This window comes from Elephantulus edwardii, unplaced genomic scaffold (assembly GCF_000299155.1).
Source record: "Elephantulus edwardii isolate Elephantulus edwardi_28Jun2011 unplaced genomic scaffold, EleEdw1.0 scaffold00011, whole genome shotgun sequence".
Lineage (NCBI taxonomy): Eukaryota > Metazoa > Chordata > Mammalia > Macroscelidea > Macroscelididae > Elephantulus > Elephantulus edwardii.
In genome coordinates, this window is record NW_006399761.1 from 898837 (window position 1) to 905595 (window position 6759).

General features: G+C 49.5%; 1 pseudogene; it reads left to right on the plus strand.

Moving 5' to 3' along the window:
- The first annotated feature begins 224 nt into the window (after positions 1 to 224).
- Positions 225 to 6759, plus strand: part of LOC102877187 — a 21911-nt pseudogene continuing 15376 nt past the window's right edge.

Below are 6759 nucleotides of genomic sequence, written 5' to 3' on the forward strand. Positions count from 1 at the left end.
CTATTAGCTCTTCTTGTACCTTTTTGAGGAAGAAATTAGAAAGTTAACCCCCCCCCCATAAAAAAGAATGAGGCAGGAATGAATAATAAGTATAAAAGCATAAATAAGGCAGAAAAGAGAAAGTTGGAATAATAACAAAAATGCTGACTCGTAAAATTTAACAAGGTCACCAAACCAAACAGCTGAGTAATTGAGAGAACAGGGGGAAGCAAGAACTGGCATCCTAGAACAGAGCGCTCGACTCCTCCCTCCGAATGAACGGAGCCCGGAAAGAAGAGGCTTCTGCCCCAGAGAAGCAGGATTTCATCCAGCGCTTCTCCCAGATTGTCAAGGTGCTGCCTGAGGAAGGTCTGGGGCACCCAGAGATAGGAGTTGCTGTTACCCAGCTCAGGAAGGTCCTAGAGACAATGCCATTGGAGGCAAGTAGAACCGAGGTTTACCAGTGCTGGCAGTGTTGCAGGAGCTGGTGGAGCCCAGGAAGCAGGATGGTGAGTGTGCAGCGGGCCCTGACAGTGGGCTGGTGTGTGGAACTGCTCCAAGCCTTCTTCCTTGTATTAGACGGCATCATGGATTCATCCCTTACCCGACGTGAGCAGCCCTGCTGGTATGAGAAGCCAGGCGTAGGTCTGGATGCCATCATTGACGCCAGGCTGCTGGAATCGTGTATCTGCCGCCTGCTGAAGCTACTGCCGGGAGCAGCCCTGTTACCTGAACCTGATGGGGCTCTTCCTGCAGAGTTCCTTCCACACTGAGATTGGACAGACCTTGGACCTCATCACTGGCCCTCAGGACAAGGACGATCCCAGTAGATTCACGGAAAAGAGCTACAAATCCACTGTCAAGTACAAGACAGCTTTCTACTCATTTTACCTTCCTGTAGCTGCTGCAGTGTATAAGGCGGGCACTGAGGGGGAGAAGGAACATGCCAACACCACCAAGAAGATCCTGCTAGAGATGGGCGAATTCTTTCAGATTCAGGATGATTACCTTGATCTTTTTGGTGACCTCAGTGTGACAGGCAAGACTGGCACTGACATGCAGGACAACAGATGCAGCTGCCTGGTGATCCAGTGTCTGCAGCGGGCCTCTCCGGAACAAGGCCAGATCCTGCAGGACATTATGGGCAGAAGGAGACGGAGAAGGTAGCCCGGGTGAAGGCACTGGGTGGGAACCGGAGCTGCCTGCTGTGCTCAAGCAGTGGGAAGGAGAGCGCTTCAGCCACATTATGGGGCTTATCGAGCAGGACACTGCTCCCCTGCCCCCAGCCATCTTCCTGGGACTAGCGCACGGTGAGGGTGGAGGAGGGGAGGCTCTTAATAAATTTTTATTGGGTTTTTTTTAACAAACAGAAAAGGGGAGAAAGCACAGAGGTTTAAAATAAGTGACAAAGGGCAAAAAGTTCTTGGAAAACCAAAATGCACATACTTAATTTTTTTACAACATTATGCAAATTTTAAAACACAGAGCCATTTCCTAGGAAAATAAAATTTACCAAAACTGATCCATAGAGAGAAAAGGAACTGACAAACCAACCCATAAAGTCAGAGAGAAATTTATCAAATAATCTCATCATAACAGGGAAGCTCTGGTGGCCTAGTCCTAAGAAGCTGCACTGCAATCCCGAAGGCATGCAGTTCAAATCACCAGCAGCTCTGTGGGAGAAGGATGGGCAGTCTCCTCCCGTGCAATTAACCGCCTCCAGGAACCCGCCAGGTCAGCTATGGGTTGGTTTTGACTCTGTGGTACACAACAACACAAGAGGAACACACCAGCCTCCAAAGAACAGAAAATCCCAGGGTTACTCTTTTCCAGAGACTAAAAATCAGAGGGGAAGGCCCCACTGCTTTTGAGAAACGTGCAAAATTACCATCTAACTTGGGTGTGGATAGTATAAAACCGAAAAGGGCAATCTAATCCCACTTGAGAATTCAGGGAAACATTTCTTTTTTTTAATCTTTTTTTATTAAATTTTATTAGTTTTAATGAACATTTACAGAGATTTTGGGTTTTCATTCATTCATTGTTGCACTGTTTTCTCCACCCTCATCCCCAGTTCGTTCTTCTTCCCCCCCCAATGTCTGTTTTAATTGTCCAATTGCCACAGTGCTTGTCAAAGCCAGTTCTGATTAATCTCCTTTGTCAGTGTGTCCCTTGCCATTCCCTATCACTCCTCCCTGAGAGAGACTTCACCCTGAGTCATAAGGAAAAGGGGATGGCGTATTCTCTTAGCTACTTCCTGCTGAAAAGGGACACTGTGAGTTTCAGGGTGAAGGTCTTCTCTCACTACTCTAAAGGGTCCCTTTGGCAGTAGGAAACACAGACTATTATGGAGATTGATTTTGGAATTTAGATGCACTGTTATCAATTGTGCTTAGCCGTACATGTTCATATCCTTGAAGATGTATCATGGAAGTGTTGCAGCCTAGAAGATACAAATTTAACTAACAAGTTAAAAGTGCATGAGTCAAAAATGGAAAAGCAATAATATTCTGAGTAGAGGTTCTAATAGTGGCACAAATCAAGTTACAGAGGTAAGGTGGTTCCATTGCCATCCTTACTCTAACTTAATTCTTTTTTTTAAAATTTAAATTTGTTATTAATGTCAGTGAAAATTTACAGAGGCTTTGGATTTCCGTTCCTTCATTGTTGTAGATTTGTCTCCTCCCAAGGCTCCCTCCCCACCAGACATTACCCTCTTGGAAAAGTAAAAGAAAAGATTCTTTCATTATTTTACAAACCCTCTCCCAGGTCCACTCCACCGTGTAGCCATTGCTCTAGACTCCTGTCATGACATAAATACCTAGTCACATATCTCTTTTAAACAGTTTTCTCCCTTCTCTGTTTCAGAGCAGCATACATTATTGAACCCATCTTACTCAGTCTCTCCCCAACCCCAAGGACAGTCCCATTCCACAACAGTGGCATCATGTAATATTTGTCCCTTTGTGACTGGGACATTTCACTCAGCATAATGTTCTCCAGAGTCAACCATTTTGAGTAATATTACATGAGTTCCTTGTTTTTTAATGCAGCATAGTAGTATTCCATTGTGCGAATATACCACAGCTTCTCTAGCCATTCGTTTGTTGATGGGCACTTAGGTTGTGGAAACTTATTTCTAACCCAACAACCCTATAAAGAAGAAATAATCCTGTCCAAGTGGGCCAGGCATAAAGGAGCCAGCCATCCAACTCGCTCAGAGCTGGTTTGCACTGTGGGGTGGTGGCTGGGCTGCACGGGGCCAAGCAGGGCCAGGTCATTGGGTGTCCAGTGGGTACCTTCTGAGATCTCTCCTCGGAGGCAGCAGGCCTCCACGTGTCCTGGTAGAAGTGAGCGTGTCAGCCCTTGGCACACTCAGGGACCCCACGCTAGCCCTCCTCCAAACCACGCATGGCTGTGGGCTCAGCCGACTCCCAGCTGAGCCTCCCGTGGCTTTCCGAGGCTGGACAGCATCTGAAGGACACTGCCCGTCTTTCTCCCTCTTAGCTGCTGGTGGGTTTGAACCTCTGAAGAGGCTCTGCTTTTGGGTGAGCAGTGCAACACCTCACAGACTACAGCGCCGGACACTGGCCAGTCTCACTGGCTGTTAAGATATACTGTGTTGTGCCATTGAGTCGACTATATCTCATGACCCTCTGAACAGCTCTGAACCTTGCCCTATCCTCAGCCAACCTCTCTCTCCGTCCCCAACACACTTGGCCTTATTTCTACAGCCATTGTGTCAATTCATCTTATTGAGGGACTTCCTCTCTTAACGCTGGCCCTCTACCTCTCCAAGTATAATCTCCTTCTCCAAGGACTGGCCTTTCCTGACAAGTCCAAAATACATGAGACAGTGTGTCACTCTCCTGGCCTTCCAGGAACACCCGGGTTTCACTTTGTGCATGGCAAACCTGTTGTTCTCTTGGCAGTCTGTAATATATTCAAAGCTCTTCTCCAACACCACAACTCAAAGACACTGATGTTGCTTCTGTCACTCCTAGTCATTGTCCAGCTTTCAGATGCACAGCAGACAATTGAACCATGACATGTATGTGACGGGTTCACCTTAGTCTTTGGACTGACATTGCTGCTCTTCCGTCTAGAGAAGTCCCGGACAGCAGATTTTTCCAGTGCAGCTCCTGTCTTTTGATTATATGTGTGTAATATTTTTTTACCAATTTGCGTACAGTCAGTTGTTCATATACGTTGTGTTTGTCAGTTGGTGGCACTACCCTAGCCTGTGTGTTGCTGTGATGCTGAATGAAGGTGGTGCCACTTCCCGCTGCAGAGTGTGTTCTGACTCACAGCCCTGCGGGCTGAGCGTGTGGGCTGAGGCGGTAAATAAATAGGGAAGCTGAAGGCCACGTCTTTCTCCATCAGAATAACTGGAGGAGGTTAACCTGCACTGAAATCCCAGAGGCACGCGGTTCAAATCCACCAGATGCTCTGCTGTAGAAGGAGGGGCAAGGGGCAATCTCCTTTAACTGGAGGGTCAAACCAGAAATGTTACCCACCAGCACTTGGCCCCTTCACCACTAGGGGTCCTCCCTTGCTTCTGTTGTTGTAATGAGGCCCCAGCAAGGGGAGCACAACCCCAGATCTAAACCTCGCGCTGTCCCACCACCCTCACCATCTCTGATGTCCTGTCGTCCACTGTTGCAGGCACTGTGTCCGTCCTCTTTCTCTGACCCTCCACCTTCCCCAGCGTGATGTCTGCTCCCTCCTGACACTGTGCCCACAGTACGTGTGACCGGCCTTGTCTCTGAGGAGCACCCAGGTGGCACTCTGGGAGACCTTGTTCCTTTATCCATCACCACACTTCAAAAGCCGCCTTCTGTCAACCTTGCCACTCGGGCCTCAAATCCCAGCAGGAATTCCAGGGAGCTTCTTAGACTGGGAAAGACTAGGAGGGAAGCCTGGTCACCGACTTCCCAAAGTTGGATGTTGAGTCCACACGGGTCACACCAGAGCCTTGGGCATGTGGCTGAGGAAGGTGTCCCCTCAGGCTGGGAGGAGCTGCAAATGTGGCCGGGCCGAGAAGGGCACGTAGCTCACATGCTGTCCGTCACCCCCCTGCTGACCCCAGACTCCTCCCAGACACCCACAGAGCCCCTCTTCCTCCCTCTTTATATCACACATTGGAACGTGTGCACTCGGTCCCCCTCTCTTCATACCATAATATCTTAGTAATGTCTCTGTGACATTGACAGGATTGCTGCTGGTGGTGTGTCCCATCGAGTCAGTTCTGACTCAGGAGAGCCCCCAGGACAGGGTGGAGTCCCATGCGCATTTGCCTGGGATGTAAATTCTGCAGAAGCAGGTCTTCCCTCAGCGCCTCCCCATGTTCCCGAGCTGTTGGTGGGTTTGAACTGCTGACCTTCCAGTTAACAGCCAGGCACCGTCACCATTGTGTGCCCAGGACCTTTAGTATCCATGCTGGCATGGATTGTTTTCCTTCTCCCCCCCCCCGAGTGTGTGTATATGATGATTGGCCTGGTGAGTAAGGGATTCCTCGGCCCACTCAATGGCACGCCTTTCAGATCTACCAGCTGGTGAGAGAGAGATGGTCAATCGCAACCCTAACCCTCACCCTCCGCCTTTCCAAGCAGGACGTCCCTTTCCAAGGACTGGCTTCTCCTAGGAACATACCCAAAGTCTGTGAGATGAAGCTTCACCATCCTTGTCTCCCAGGAGCACCCTGGCCGCACTTTCCCCCAGACATATTTGTTTATTCTTGAGACAGTCCACGGGATATTCAGTACTCTTCCCCAACACCACCCGTCCCAATTTTCCTTCTGTCAAAGGCATCATTTCTTCTTCTGTCATCCTTATTTATTTCCCAACTCTCAGATGCATAGTGAGTGAGTGAAAAGGCCATGGCCTATATCAGGCGCACCTTAGTCTTCAGGCTACAATCATTGCTCTTCAGGGAGAGGTCCTGGACGGAGACTTGCCTAATGCTATACGTCTCTCCGCATGTCTTGACTGCTGGTGCTCAGGGTTTGGATGGTGAATCCAAATAAGATGAAATTGTTGACAACGTCAGTATTTTCCCCACCTGCTGTTGGTGAGGATTTCCGTCTCCCTGATGTTGAGACGCAATCCACACTGAAGGATGTACTCGTTGATCTGTGCCACGCACTTAAGTCCTGTCTTTCAGCAGGCAAGGCTGTCTCATTGGCGTGGTGTAGGCTGTTGGTGAGTTGGAAGCCTCCTGGCTCGTGAGTTGTGTCTCCTGTTCTCACAGACCTTTGATTCTGAACCACATTCTCTCTCAGGAGCGTCCCGGATCTTTGTGGTGGGTTTCCACGCTCTGTTCTCTCTCTGATTTCCTTTTTTCTTTTCTTTTTTCTCTCTGTGGTTTCTTGCAGCTTCTTCTCCACGCAGTTCACTCCCGGTAAGCTGGTTTCAACTCAGACTCTCCTCTGGGCCGCCATGGCTCTGCATGGACATAGGAGGAGCATTGTTGGCTTTGTCCTGAGGAGACAGTGGTGCTTGAACCCGTGGAGATGCGCATTGAATCAGCAGTGCATCTCACCCTGGACCAGACCACCAGAGCTTCCCCCACCCATCACCCCCTCTCCTCACCACCCTCGACTTGGGACACCTCACCTGAGCTGAGCCTCCCGAGGGTTTGCACAAGCGCAGGGAGAAGGTTGCCTTCTGTCTCCTCCCAGCAGCTGGTGGGTTTGTGTTGGCAGTTCAGCGCCCTGGCCTCTAGGTCACCAGAGTCACCATGTTCCTCGCTCGGCCTCCCTGGTCTCTAGTGGGTCTGGC